This window comes from Phacochoerus africanus, chromosome 10, assembly GCF_016906955.1.
Source record: "Phacochoerus africanus isolate WHEZ1 chromosome 10, ROS_Pafr_v1, whole genome shotgun sequence".
In the NCBI taxonomy this organism is placed as follows: Eukaryota; Metazoa; Chordata; class Mammalia; order Artiodactyla; family Suidae; genus Phacochoerus; species Phacochoerus africanus.
Genome location: NC_062553.1, coordinates 114,093,885 through 114,109,739, shown reverse-complemented (window position 1 = coordinate 114,109,739; position 15,855 = coordinate 114,093,885). Strand labels below are relative to the sequence as shown.

Here is a 15,855-nt window from a genome sequence, read left to right as displayed (position 1 = left end):
CTAGTGGGGAGACTGGAGTAAACAACCTCTTAGAAATCTTAAAAGCAAAGACAACAGAAGATTAGAAAGGGAGAAAAATCACTAGAGGAACCAAGAGACTTGGGTCTGTAAAGGAGACTCCCAAGCAGGAGCTGGAAAGCGTGGGCAAGTTTAGCACTAGCTGAGCTCCTCAGGTTTAGGTAGTCTGCTCAGTCTGTTAACCTGCTCAGGTTATCTATACTAGAGACTGCTTGAGGATTGATCATAATGCTTCTCTATCCTGAGGAGTTACTCTGCCTCCCAACAAACGTCCTCTCTCCCTGACCAGAGGTGGACTCTGTCTGTCTGACAGCCTCTTTTTCATACTATCCCCACCTCAATTTGTTTCTGTCTTAATTCATATTTATCTGTGTCCGGTTTCATTTCTACTTCTAGTTTCATTTTTATTTTCAAAGACAGGATTTTATTTGAGCAAGAGTAATAATCACAGTAAATATGTATATTTTATTCTAATTTTATGAACTATGTAATTATGCTATATTTAGCTGGAGGGGCTGGTCTCTCTGCTGCCTGGTGGTACATTACCACAAATGGCATCTTGCTAAGAAGAAAACTTTTTAAGTTTCCAAGACAGAATGCTTTTATTTGCCTGCCCCACGCAGAGTGACCAAAATGAAAAATGAGGCTTACTCGTTTTATCCTTAGTACGTGTTATTCAACAGACCGTGTGCTCATAATAAGCCTTTTAAAGAGACTGTATGATATTTGGGAATTTAGGTTGCAAGTTTAAGACCTTTTCTCTTTAACTTTGAAATTATAATGATACCTCATGTTCATTTTAGAAAAATTTGAACCTTGATAAATAAAGGGAAATTTTAAGTCATCTGTAAATCAATTACCTGTTAAAAATTTGCATTCTTTTTCCAGTATTTACGTATATATGTGCAGCTTTTATAAAACAAGATAAATAAGGTCATACACATATCACAGTTTTGTTCTCATGGATATATCATAAACCACCTGTCACTCCCCACTCAGCATGGTAGAGAAATTTCAGTTTCTATTGCATCCATCTACCACAATTTAGTTAAGCAAGTCCATCTTGTTGAACATTTACTTCCAGTTTTTCACTGTTAATGTCAGAGACTCAGAGCTAAATCTTGTTCACATTATTAAGGTGTTTAAAAAAATGTAAGAAATGTACAGTAGTCCTAGAGAGCAGCCTGATATTTTGGTGGGTTTGGGTTTGTTTTTGTTTTTTGTTTTTTTAGTTTTATGGCTGCACCTGCAGCATATGGAAGTTCCCAGGCCAGGGATTGAATCCAAGCCGAGGCTTCGGTCACTGGATCCTTTTAACCCACTGCATTGAACCTGCACTCCTGCAGTAACTGGAGCCCCTGCAGTCAGGTTCTTAACCCACTGTGCCAGGGCAGGAACTCCTTTTTTTTTTTTTTAAAGCCAATTTAATATGTGAAACATTGTATCTCACTTTTTTGATTTGGGTTTTTTTGCTCACCACTGCATTTAAAACACTTTGTCACTTTCAGTGTTAAAGTATAAAGAAGTTGTTTTCTTTGGTTGGAAGAGGTCTGAAAGCATTTCTTAAACGTAAATAATTATTGATGTTGCACCTTTATGATACTGTATGACCTTGTCATTTCTTGAGACTTTTACTCTAAGGAGCTAAGGAGTTCTAGCATAACAACAGAGGAAAGAACTAGATTGTTGATTGTTTCTTCCTGGAAGACCTAACAGAAAAACTGTAGAGGCTGGGAGACACAGAGCTTTTTGGTCCATTCCTTCAACCTTTCTCTCTGGGCTTTATTTAAAACAAACAAACAAAACAACTCCTATTTCTGGGATGTTTGAGTGTTGTCTATATTGTACAGAGTGAACTTTCAAGATATTTCAAATTTAAGACTATGTAATTAGGAAACAATGTCTGAGTTCTCATCATACAGTTTTACTCAAGCATCCCTCTAAATTAGTGGGTTGTTCCCCCCCCACACACACCCCGTTTCTCCTTCCCTCTCATTCGCAACTGCCGTATGTTGTCCATGGATTTGGTGTCTGAAAATCTTTAAGGCATCAAACTTAAGGTATTATGATGCTTTCCTCCTCCCTCTCCCACTTGAGTGGCTTTATTTTCCTACTTGCAAGGGGTTTATGTGGGACTTATTCAGCACCCAGCTGGCTATCTTTTAAGAGGGGGTTAGTCAGCAAACAAATAACATCACTCTGTGCCCCAAAAACACAGAAGACTGACAGGTGGTCCCTTCCCTCATGGAGTTCACAGTCTGACAGAAAAGAGCCAGTGCATCTTTACCAGTAACTGATGAAATGACTACAATGAGCAAACTTTTTTGATGGAGAAAAAGCATAGACTGATGGGGAGCAGATGAAAGGGGCCCTAATCCAGTCTGGAAGAGTTAAGAAAAGGCTTCTTTTCTTTGTTTAAGAGTGCGTGGGGATTTATTATGTAGTGCGCCCCTTGCTGCGTGCTGTTTAATATCTGTGAACTAATCTATTTCTGCTTTCTTTGGTTAGCTTTAGCAATATCCAACAAGATTTTTTTTTTTTTTTTGCCATGCCCTAGGCACATGGAAATTCCTGGGGCAGGGATCCAACCCACACCACGGCAGCAACCTGAGCTGCTGCAGTGACAATGCCAGATCCTTAACCTGCTGCGCCACAAGGGAACTCCTCCCACAAGAATTAAAATGAAAATACATTGCTATAGTTGATGGACAACTTTAGTAGTAACAGTATTTCAGTCTAAAGAAAAATTCTTAAATAATTAGCCTAAAGAACAACATACTTGCCTGATGGAATGAAAAAAGCTGACAACTCGCCAGGACATCAGCTTACCCAAAGGACTTGTGGGGTAGCTGTGGAAGTTCACCCGTATCATGTCTTCCATATATGGTGTGGGAATATCTGAAGGAACAAAGGTCCTTTGCCAGCTAAGGTTTGCTCTCTAGCAACTAGTATTTAAAATAAAAATTAATTTGTTTTCCAACTTACAGTGAAATGAGCCTTAACCACAGTGACTTTCGTAATTTGGAAATGCTCCACGTTTAACTGTTAGGGAGAGCCCGAGGTGACTGTGACAGATAGGAAGATTCCTTTGGGTTGCTGAGTCCCCTGAGAGGATTATGGCTGTTCTTTTGCCAAACCATGACTCTCAAGTCCATTAGGAGGCTTAAAAACAGATGCTTCCCTGGAAAGTCACTTTCCAAGCATCAGGTTACTTAGGGTTTTTATGTGGCTGTATCTTAGCCATCTCCTGATGGTGGGGAATTTGTTCCACAAATCTGGAACCGTCTTCTCTTTAGCTCTTATCAGACACGTGGCTGAGGGAAATGGAAGGAAAAGATGGATTTCTGGTTCGGTTGTGTCCCTGAGATGAGCCAGACCATCCGAGCCGCTTATTTGTAGCACATTGCGCTGGCTTCCTACCAAAGAAGCTCTAGGGGGTTACACTTCAGAATTTCTCGAGGGTCATGATGAAGAACTATCCTATGACATCATACGATGGTCTCCCCAGGTCTGTGCTGTTGCTCCTTGTGTCCTGTGTACAGACCTGCAGTGAGCATGTTAGAGCTGAGTGTTAAGAAAAGCTTGTTTCCCCTGGGGAGCAAACCATGGTTCCCCACTGCCCGTCCTCCTAGCATGTGCAGATCTGGAGATACACAGAATCTGTCTCTGAGTTTGGAAGTTTGTTTCTTCTCTCTTTTGCACTAGTTGCGAAGGAACTGAGAGCCAAGTACGTAGCCCAGTTTTTTTGCCACGTTGTACAACTTAACTAGCATACCTATTACCCCTGTTCTTTTCATTTTTATTTTAGTCATGGATGTGGCTAAACAACATTAACCAACAAATAATGGATGAGGTGCACTATATGCCAGGTGCTGTTTCTTTTTTTTTTTTTTTTTTGCTATTTCTTGGGCCGCTCCCTCGGCATATGGAGGTTCCCAGGCTAGGGGTCTAATCGGAGCTGTAGCCACCGGCCTACACCAGAGCTACAGCAACGCAGGATCCGAGCCACGTCTGCAACCTACACTGCAGTTCACGGCAATGCCGGATCATTAACCCACTGAGCAAGGCCAGGGACCGAACCTGCCACCTCATGGTTCCTAGTCGGATTCGTTAACCACTGCGCCACGATGGGAACTCCAGGTGCTGTTTCTAAGCACTTTATAAATATTAACTCCTTCACCCCCTTAAGGACCCTATGAAGTTCGTGCTATTGTTATCCTGATTTACAGGTGAGGAAACTGAGGCACAGGGAGGTTATGTATCATGTCTGGAGTCCCACAGGTGATGATGGTGGCGATTCTTTACTGGAAGCAGGTGAGACAATATTCAGTCACAGGAAATATTTCCCCACTCCTCCTACTATATCTTGTGATCAAGAATCCCTGGTCTTTATTTACCTGACTTTCTGATCCTATGTTACTCCTCTTACAGGAGTAATTTACTATGTAAGTTGTATCATATACTTTATTCCTTTATGAAGTGATGCATGATACATATACTTCAAATTAAAATTAATGAACTTCCGAGACACTCTGGCCGAGGTGTGCAGGGGCTTGATGTGGGATCTCAGTTCCCAGACCAGGGGTTGAACCCAGGCCACGGTGGTGAAAGCATCAAATCCTAACTGCTGCTAGACCACCAGGGAACTCCCCCATGACCCTCTTTTAAATGGGTCTTTTCTGAACTACTCTAGGACATGCAGAGTGTTTGGAGTAAGTATTAAGCATGAATTTGCATTCTGACGTCCATCTCCTTTACCCATTTCCTTTTTGACAAGGGCACGCATTTTAGGTTTGACTAAATGAAAGGCACCGTGTTTAGCTATGTAATTGAAAAAAAGCCTATAAGCTGACGGTACTATCAGTGTCATTAGTATCACGGTACAAGCAATTACAGTTGTCCATAGATTTAGGCTGTGGCCCAGGAGCCACTTTGTCTGCAGACTTAGGTTATGGCCCAGGAGCCACTATCTGTCCTTCTTTAAATTTGTCTTGTCCTTGCTCCCTAAGAAATGAAATGTTGCCCTGTTTTATGAGCTACTTTGAGTTTCCGCCTCTCCCAGCTTGACACCCTGGGCTTGTTTCTAAATATCGCTGTGTGTAGGTACATGAAAAGCATTGGAACCCTTTGGGAGGTGTGTCTTCTCAAGAAATCTCTTTGTTAGCCCAGTTCTTATTCTGTCAGATAGTTATCTAAACTAACTTAACTCCTAACTTTATAAATAGGTAATTAAATCGATCCTTTTGATGGAGTAGCTCAGATTGATAGTTTACAAAGATTAGCCCATGAGATTATTGGAGGGTGTTAACGCTGCAGCCACTGTCGCTGACGCCAGGAACAGGCATGTGGGGGGATACTTAGAGGGTGTATCTGTAGGCGCCTTTGGTGTAAAGAGACACATGACCCCTTTGATCCAGGTACTAGCGGATTAAATCTGAATATACATTCCTTTCTTTTTGTAGTACCTCAGTGTTCTAGAAAAGTCTTAAATATGGGGAACCTCTGAAAGGTTTAAAGTGAGAGTTAATTTTTTTTTTTTGGTCTCTTTCTTTCTTTCTTTTTTTCTTTTTTTGTGTTTAGGGCCGCACCTGCAGCATATGGAGGTTCTCAGGCTAGGGGTCGAATCAGACCTGTAGCCACTGGCCTACGCCACAGCCACAGCCACTGCAACGCAGAATCTGAGCCATGTCTGCGACCTGCACCAAGCTTACAGCAACATGGGATCCCTAACCCACTGCGAGAGGCCAGGGATCGAACCCGCATCCTCCTGGGTACTGAGCCACGACAGGAACTCCTGAGAGAGTTAAATTTTTAGAAGGACCAGTGGGGGAAAACAGGGCAGGACGAGATTAATGTAATGCAGGGGAAACATCCTGGTGGCTGGAAGGAGGGTCGGTCAGTGGAGGTGGTGAAGACAGTCAAGAAAGAGGTAATAGCTAGAGTGAGGTCCCAAGTGAAATGAGAAAGCATCTTCTGAGGGTGGGATGTCTTTTCAGAGGAGTAAACACATCCCACTGAGAGAATTATGTGATACCTGAAATGTAAATTAAGTTGCTTACCTCCTATTAGAGCCTTAGTGGAATGTAGCATTTTTGACCAGTTGAAGTTTATTTCATCTCTAAACAGCATTTCAGATATATTTGTGTTCTTTAATTTTTATAACAAATTTATTGAGATAGATGTAATTCACATACCATAAAATTCATCCTTTTAAAGAGTACAGTTCAGCGATTTGTAGTACGTTTACAGAGTTGTGGAACCATCACCACTGTCTGATTTTAGAATGTTTACATCATCCCCCAGAGAAACCCCAAATCCACTGATAGTCCTGGTCCATTCTCTGCCTCCAGCCCCTGGCAACCACTCATCTACTTTCTGTATGTACAGATTTGCCTCTTCTGCAGACTTCATATAAATGGAATCATTCAACATGTGATCTTTTGTAACTGACTGCTTTATTTTTTTGTGTAATGTTGTCAAGGTTCATCCGTGTTACAGCATGCATCACTACTTCATCCTTTTTTATTGCCATATAATATTTTTCTTGTATGGACAGCATACATTTTGCTTATCTGTTCATCAGTTTTTGGACATTTTCATCAGTTGATGGACATTTAGATTGTTTCCACTTTGGGGCTGTTATGAATAATGCACAGGAATATTTGTGTACAAGTTTTTTGTGGACTGGTATTTTCGTTTTTCTTGGGTATATAACGAGGAGTTCTTGAGTGTCTTCCAACAGTTGAGTATTTTTGGTGAAAGTGAGATCTCAGTTGAAATCCGTTTCTGGCAGTGGATAGGTGTATATCCTGTGATTGCTAAGCTTAGATCTTAGTGAAATTTGTTAGGCATTTGAAAGATAAATATACGTCAGCTACCAAATCTCGTGTGTGTGTCTGTGTATGTGTGTTGATCTCAGTTTATACTCTTACACAGCTTTCCAGAGGTTTCCAGCTTATAGGATATTCATATGGTAGTTCTGTGAGCTAGAAACCTCTGGAAAGTGGTGTACATTTTACTTCCACCCACAAGTCAAGTTTCAGCTCACTTAACATCCATTGAAAGAGAGAGGAGAGTTCCCCTTGTGGCTCAGCATGTTACAAAGCCAACTAGGATCTATGAGGATGCAGGTTCCATCCCTGGCCTCGATCCGTGGGTTGAGGATCCAGCGTTGCCATGAGCTGTGGTGTAGGTCGAAGACGCGGCTTGTCTGGCATTGCTGTGGCTCTGGCATAGGCCGACAGCTATAGCTCTGATTGGACCCCTAGCCTGGGAACCTCCATATGCATGGGTGCAGCCCTAAAAAGCAAAAAAAAAAAAAAAAAGAAAGAAAGAAAAAAGAATAAGAAGAAGAAAAGAAAAAAGAGAGAGGGAACAGATGGATTTTAGGGCAGCGAAACTACCCTGTGTGATACTTGGGTGGTAGATACATGTTGCTATACCCATGTCCAAACCCATAGAATGTCTGCCACCAAGAGTGAACTTAGCATAAACTGTGGACCCTGATAATTATGATATATCCAAGTAGGCTTATAGATTGTAACAAATGTACCACTTGGTGGAGAATGTTGAAAACAGAGGAGGCTGTGCATGTGAGGGAAACAGGAGAAATCTCTATACTTCCTGATCAGTTTCACTGTGAATCTCAAACTACTCTAAAAATCAATCTAAAGAGTCCATGAAAGTGTTACAGCAGTTGTATGTATTTCACCATTTTGTTTGAAGGTGACAGATTGTGCATCACACAGCAGCCTTGGTCTTGGTGACACTGAGTTTGTGTATAGGCAGTTCCTCAGACTGCTCTGCAAAGCCCTCGGTGACCTGTGCCCTCCACTGCATTTCTCTACTCCTGGGTCGCAAGGCTCCTCTGCCTTTCCATTCTCTAATCCTGCCTGGCTCAGGGCCTTTGAACCAGCTGCTTCTTTGGCCTGGAGTGTTCTTCTTCCATGCCAGCTCCCTGCTATTATGAGCATCCCTTCAAAGAGGCTGCCTAACCACTTGCTCTGAGTCAGCCATGCCAGCCTTGCTCTGATTCTGACTTCTCTCAGTGGCATTTATCACAATCTTCTTATTTATCTATCTTCTTATTTATCTCCTTGTTAGAATGTGAGTGTTGTGAGGTAAGGGAATCTGCCTGCCTTCCTTCCTCCATCTCTGAACAGGTCTATCAGGTATTTAGTACATGTTAGCTAGTGGAATGCATGGCCAAGGTGCTTTTCTCCTCCTGAAATGCTGGTGCCTGTTAGAGCCAGTGTTCTCCTGGTGACTCTTCCAGGGGGCAGTGTATAGAGCTCACCCCTTCACCCTCTCCCCCAGAAAACCAGCAGAACACAGCAAAGCATCACTCTTATTTACCCTCTCACTTTCTCTGCCTTTTAGTGCCACCCTCCTTTGCCCCTGCCACTCTTCGCAGAGAGGATCTGTTCCAGAACTGAGTGTTGACTGCTGCAGGGACCATGGTGGGGTTTGCTGTGCTCCCATCTGCAGACAGTGGGTTTCATGCTTCCTGGTGCTGGATCGTAAGAATAATTAGCATCTCCTGAAGGTTGGTTGCCTACCATTTGTCCTGCAACTTCTCTGCTATCATCTCCTTTCTAGTTAAGACATTTCAAAAATGCCTTAACTCTGGGAATTTCTATTTTATCCTCAGGAGAGACTTAGATTTCAAACTGTTTCAGGTGAATAGATGTTTCCCCACTCATTGGATTGTTGTCCTAAATGACAGCCAAGGAAAGAGGCAACACCAAAAACTTCCTACCGTCTTTGTGGTAGTGCCAAAAGACGACACTCGGTAACTGCCTCGGCCGTGCACTATGAAAAATTAGTGACACTAAAATCTAAGAAATATCAGGCACCAACATTACTGAAATGATTACTAGCAAAGCTAGTCTGATTCTATAGCTATTTAAACCAAGGTTAAAGAGTTGTGGTAGTTATAACCCATTCTCTGCCCACCATAGAGGAAGGAAGGTTTTGCATTTATGATTGATATTATTTAACTCAATTCACTGCCTAGACTAACTTGAATTTAATTCTGAGGATAACTTTATTCTTAAATATAAAAATAGCAGTTCATTTTTTTTTTGGTCTTTTTGTCTTTTCTAGGGCCGCACCCGCAGCATATGGAGGTTCCCAGGCTAGGGGTCTAATCGGAGCTATAGCTGTCACCCTACACCACAGCCACAGCAACGTGGAATACGAGCCGCATCTTCGACCTACACCACAGCTCATGGCAACGCTGGATCCTTAGCCCACTGAGCAAGGGCAGGGATCGAACCCGCAACCTCTTAGTTCCTAGTCAGATTCGTTAACCACTTGAACCACGACAGGAACTCCAAAAATAGCAGTTCACTTTTAATGCAAAAGATTTTTTGTTTCTTCTCTACAGCTATGGTCACCTTATGACTGAGACTCATTTGACTCTTTTGATGGATATTCTTTCTCATCATTACCAATTAATGCAGTACTGGAGCTTCCTTGTGGCCTAGCAGTTAAAGATTCAGCCTTGTCACTACTGTGGCGCAGGTTGGATCCCCAGCCCAGGAACTTCCACATGCCATGGGTGCAGCCAAAAAAAAAAAAAAAAAAAAACAGTTAATGCAGTATTTGCCTGAAAAGACTTCAGCCTTAAGATGGGCCCTAGAGCCATGTAATCCCAAGTTAATTAAAAATAAGTTCTTATGAATATTTAAGAGTCATTGTTCAATACAGCATTCTGTAGGCTTATTTGTTTGTCTTTTGTAAAATTCAAAATAATTCTAAGAATGCTGCTAGGATTAGAAGGCCTGTAATGGACCTGTAATAGGAATGATAACTATTTCTGACTATTTGACACAATGATCTCTCTCCCTTTGGCTGACGGTGGGATGGTGTCTGTCCTATCGAAGCATGGTAGAGAAAAGAGTTCATTTATTCAACAAATACGTAACGACTGCTGTGTGCCAGGCTCTCATTTCAGTGTTGCGAATGAGGCAATGAACAAAGCAAACTCTCTGCTTTCATGGAGCTTGTAAAAACTCCCAAATATCCTCAGCAAACCAACAGGAGAAGAGAGGCGCAGAGAACTTGACTCACTGTCAGGTGTCCTGGGAAAACTCCCTTAAAGGTGGCAGGCAAGATGAAAAGGAGGGAGCTGGAGCCTGATTTGGAAAATATGCTAAAGCTATCACAGTGCTGTAATCTAACCACTGCAAAAAATATAGACACTTATCAAAACAATAAACCAAAAGCAGGTGCCAGGGTGGTCTAACCTAGGCTTAGAAAAAAAGAAGGATTACTTTTCAAGGATACCATTTTAATGCATTTTTTCCAGGTTCACAGAGTTTGCCCAAATTCTGCCTCCACCGCCCCCTCCCAGCCTCAGCTGTGTCTAAATGCAGCCTTCTTGACTTTCTCTGTGCATAAATATGAATTCATATTTGCCCCCTTAATAAAGTAAAAGATAATCACCAATGATGCTTTTGAGCAATGTATATTTCCTCCTAATATATGTAGAAGGTTTTAACAAATCAGTACTAAGAGAGTGTCCTCATTCTTTTTTTTTCCTCAGCAGCGACAGAGTAGCCCATTGTATGGATGTACCACAATTTAAATAGCGACCTATTGATGGATGTTTGGATTGTAGCCAACGCTTACTCTTAAACAATGCCACAGTTAGTAACTTTGTGTGTAGACTGTTCTGCATGCACAGAATTATATGTGTATACATTTGCAAGGTAGAATTATAGTCCATACAGTATCTGTATAATTTTGATAGTCAGATTGCTTCCCAGAAGTGCTTTATCTTCTCACCCCCCTGCTAGAAACATGTGAGAGTAGCCGTTATCTGGGTTTTTTGCCAATCTGGTAAGTTAAATGGTGTCTCAGAGATTCAATTTAGGAATACTGTTCATTCAGAATTTTCAGTGGTATTTTTTTTTTAAAGAAAATGCTGGTGTTCCCGTCGTGTCTTAGTGGTTAACGAATCCAACTAGGAACCATGTGGTTGCGGGTTCGATCCCTGGCCTTGCTTGGTGGGTTAAGGATCCAGCACTGCTGTGAGCTGTGGTGTAGGTTGCAGACGCGGCTCGGATCCTGCATTGCTGTGGCTCTGGCATAGGCCAGCAGCTACAGCTCCGACTGGACCCCTAGCCTGGGAACCTCCATATGCTACGGGAGCGGCCCAAGAAATGGCAAAAAGACAAAAAAAAAAAAAAGAAAGAAAGAAAGAAAGAAAATGCTCAGAAAACTAAATGAGACTAGAATTCAGCTCTTTTTATCATACAAAAAAATAAAAAGTCACTTGGAGTTCCCTTGTGGCTCAGTGGATTAAGGATCCAGTGTTATCAGTGCTATGGCTGTGGTTATAGCTGTGGTGTGGGTTTGATCTCTGGCCAAAAAAAAAAAAAAAAGGCATTAAAGGTCACATTAGATCTTCTGTTATGTAAGTTAAGACAGTGTTTGTCCATGTTAAAAATGCTGCATTTTATTTTATTTTATTTTTATTTTTTTTGGCTGCATTTAGGGCATGCAGAAGTTCCTGGGCCAGGGATTGAACCCAAACCACAGCAATAACCCAAGCCACAGCAGTGACAATTGCTGAGTTCTTAAGTGCTAGGCCACCAGGGAACTCCCCAAAATGCTACTTTTTTTTCTTTTCTTTTTTAGGGCCACACCCACAGCATATGGAAGTTCCCAGGGGTTGAATTTGTGCTGCAGCCACTGGCCTATATCACAGCAACAGCAACGCCAGATCTGAGTCGCATCTGTGACCTATGCTGGAGCTTGCAGCACTGCTGGATCCTTAACCTACTGAGGTATCAAAGCTGCATCATCATGACTACTCGTCAGGTTCTTAACCCACTGAGCCACAACAGGAACTCCAAAAATGCTGCATTTTAAATACTGAAAACATACAAAGTAAAAGTGCTTCTTAGGCTCACCATGTACTAGGAGACCTGCTAAGAGTAAGGCCTTTTTTCTGTAATTTTGTCCTATGTGATATCTAATTGAAATAAGACAGCATATATAAAAATAAGTTAATACAATAGGCCCAAGACTGCTCTTCTTAGAAACACCTGCTTGCAAGGCTGGCCCTTGACTGCTGGTGCCTGGTAACTTAGATCTGAGGAGAGTTCTCAGCATTTCCTGTTAAGAATGGCTCACGGTGCCTGAACCATTTGGGCAAACAGTATGGTTTCTGTTGAATACCTTCTCACATTCTGGGAGTATAGAATTTGGGTACATGTCTAGCAGTAGGTTCCAATGTGACCAGCCCCAGTAAAAAAACCCCAGACACTGAATCACTAATGAGCTTCCCTGGTAGGTGATATTTCACAGGTGGTGTCACAGCTCAGTGAAATTAAGCACAAGCTATGTGATTTTACTGGGAAAGGACCCTTGGAAGCTTGCTGCTGGTCTCCTCCAGACTTTATCCTGGGTGCCTTTTTCTTTGCGGATTTTGCTTGGTATCCTTTTCTTGCAACAAATAGCCATGAATTTGACTATATACTGGGTCCCATGAGTCATCAAAATGAGAGTGGTCTTGGGGACCCTGACCCAATCAGCTTTGCAAAAACTTGAATATTCTGTCTGTTGTATTAGTGGTAAATGACACAGATATTTTTAGCATGCAATTAATTGACCTTTGGTTTCGTATCTTAACTTTTAGCCCATCTTGTAAAATGTAATGCTTCAGATCTCTAACAATGATCTAGCACTTACATCTAACAAATGGAGGCAACAAGAAGGCTGCTCTGCATTGGAGAGTTTTACGTTTAGTGGTGAATCCACAACTGGTTCTTTGGTCTTCCCAATGTCTATACTTAGGCTTAAAAGCTTCTTGCTTTAATTTCCTATAATTTGGTTATTAGGCAAATGGATTTACTCAAATTCCCTTGGAATTCATAGCCACAGAATTTTAGCTAGACAATCTCATTTCTAAGTATGCTCTGATTCTGAAGCTTAACTGCAAATCAATAGTCCTAGAAACTTCCCTTAGGACAGCAGACCTTTTTACCCAAATAGGACATAAGGCCCAAAGATTGAAATGAAGCTTATTTTCGCATAATTGTGTTATAATAGCATTTTGTTTTAATTTTTGAATATTCAAATGGAAAACTGATAAAAGTGCTAAACATAAAGATTTATTTCTCAAAGCTGCATTTGAAAAAGGAAAATAGCTGGCTTCTGGAGAGGAGTATTTATGTGGTTTAAAAATATTAAATATACTCCAAAGTGGTGAGTCTTAAGGCTTATGGTTGACTAGTGTATTTTTGTTGATAATAACTAAGCTTGAATGACATTGTGGAAGCCACTGTTGTTAATGTTTTACGTATAGTGCCTCATTTAATTTCCACCGTAACTTTGTGAGGTAGCTGTTATTAACTCCACTTTGAGACAGAGTGGATTTAAACAATTTGTCCAAAGTTAAATGGTTGGCTGGCCAGAACCTGGGAGAACTAGACTTTGAATTCTCTGTAGGCTAAGCTCTTAATCACTCTGCTTTCCTGATCACATGGTGGCACCTCAGCTGGCACTACAGAACACTGGTTACATGAAGAACCTTACACATTTACCCTGAGGTATAGGGATGATCGGATCCTTTTATGCTAAGAGTAAGAAATGTTCATCTCCTTGGTTTCTTAGGGTCAGGAAGCATAAGTGTGATCCTTGCAAAACACAAAACTGAGCATGTCACTCCTCGATCCCACTATCTTGGGGGGAAATCCAAATATCATAATAAGGGATTATGATTTTTTTTTTGTCTTTTTGTCTTTTTGCCTTTTCTAGGGCCGCTTCCGCGGCATATGGAGGTTCCCAGGCTAGGGGTCGAATCGGAGCCGTAGCCACCAGCCTACGCCAGAGCCACAGCAACGCAGGATCCGAGCCGCGTCTGCAGACTTCACCACAGCTCACAGCAACGCCGGGTCCTTAACCCGCTGAGCAAGGCCAGGGATCGAACCTGCAACCTCATGGTTCCTAGTCCGGATTCGTTAACCACTGCGCCACAACGGGAACTCCAAGGGATTATGATATTTAAGAGCCTCTTTAAGAGCCAGCCTTTCCCCATTTCAGCCAAGCTGACTTTTCTCTTGTTCACATACATACAAACCTCGTTCTACTTTGCTCCTTAAGGCCTTTGCACATGCTATTCCTTCTGCTGTAAATAACCTCACCCCCACCTTGTCTGCCTTTTCCTCATCCTTCAGATCCGAATTGAGAAACCCTTCTTCCAGGAGGCCTTCTCTGATCTTCCTGAACCAGGGGATGAGGGTGGGGGTGTGCCTTGGCAATGTGTCCCTCTTGAGTCTTGATTTTAACTAGCCAGACATTTATCTCCCTGTGTTGTAGTTATTTGTGTATTTCCCCAACTAGATGTGAGCTGTTTGAGAGCAGAGACAAGGTCTGTCTAGTTGGCTTGGTCACAGTAGAACCAAACATTCAAATAGCAGACATTCAAAAATCTAAACAAAGCTTCAGGTTTCAAAAGATGAGGCAGAATTAACCATTGAGCTCTCAGAGTATACGAATAAACTGCTAGGTGTCATAGATGAGGCTCTACTCTCATGTAATGGTCAGAAATCGTCAGTTACAGCATGACGACGAATATTCTACTTTTGTTATTGAAACCCACATTAAGCAGGTCATCAGTGACAAATTCATGAGCTTAAATACTAAGCTTTCCAAGACCAGACTCCATTTTGGAAATCTGAAGAAGGAAGTTTTCTATCCCCCAGTTATATGCACAAGCCCAAGCGTTTCACTGGGCTGCAGTAGGTCCACATATCAACTACAAACCCCAAATTGGGAGAACCTGCTCAGACATGGTTAAAGATGTATCAGCACTTTGGAGAGCAGCTCACCCCGATATTACTTGCCCATAGTAAAAGTCACCTAGAATTAGCCAGCTCTAGGTAACAAGAGGACCCATTTCTTCAATCTACTATAGCGATTTTCTGTGGACTTCAGTAATCTTTTAGATATGGAAAAAATGTCCTAAAAAATGCCTTTCATAAAGAAAATATGTTGGCAAAGACTACGTTTTAACATAAAATCTTTGCTAAGTAAACTTAGCCACCTCTTTTATAGCCGTTAAGAACAAAGTAAAATTTCTAGCTGTGTAGCAGAAGAAATTGGCACAACACTGTAAGTAAATTCTACTTTAATTTCAAAAAGCAGAAATTCTATTATTCATTAACTTTTAATAGTATTTAAAATAGCAGGTATCCTGAAATCCCTATGTTAGGATGAATGTTATTTGATGAAGGGAAGAAGAAAGAAGACTTTCTAAATTATATTTGTCCCCTTCCGCCCATTAGCATTAAATAAATGTAGGATTCAGGATTTTCCCACTAAGATTAGAGGTGGCATTTAGACACATCTTTATGTCTTACTTTCTGTGTCCATAGCAGGCATGGCTGAAAAGGACAAAACAGTAAAAAAACAACCCAGTATCTAGCATGTGTGCATGTACATGGCTCTTTAAAAACCACTCCCCCCCTTAAATATTTAATGCATAGGAATGACTAGGAAAAATAGTGGATCCATAAAATATTAGGGAACTAGAAATAACTGGTGGAAAGATAACATGAAATGCAAACCTAGAGTGTTTTCTTCTAGATTTTTGGCTTTTAGGGTGACCTAGGCATTCATTGTGAAGTTAAAGACCAAGGTCAGCAAGGTGACTTTAAGCTGAGTGACATTTACTTATATTCATAGTGGTATTTCAGGGCAAACCCCTTCGATTCTAAAGCTACTTGTATTGTGATATCAATTCTTTCAGGTTAATGATGAGTATATGTAAAGTGTTACAGTTTTTCTGGCCAGGAATGTAGCTCACCAAAGAGTCAACTCTCT

General features: G+C 41.4%; 1 protein-coding gene across 4 annotated transcripts in view; it reads left to right on the top strand.

The window, feature by feature from the left end:
- SGMS2 (sphingomyelin synthase 2) overlaps nt 1-15,855 on the top strand; it is an 88,946-nt gene that overhangs the window by 28,056 nt on the left and 45,035 nt on the right. For 2 of the 4 annotated variants that reach the window (XM_047798604.1, XM_047798603.1), the window contains exon 2: nt 8,398-8,563. The exons of the other annotated variants lie outside the window; for them this stretch is intronic. The gene's annotated coding sequence lies outside the window, so the exon portion shown is untranslated. The remainder of the gene's footprint in view (nt 1-8,397; nt 8,564-15,855) is intronic. 4 annotated transcript variants of the gene reach the window in all.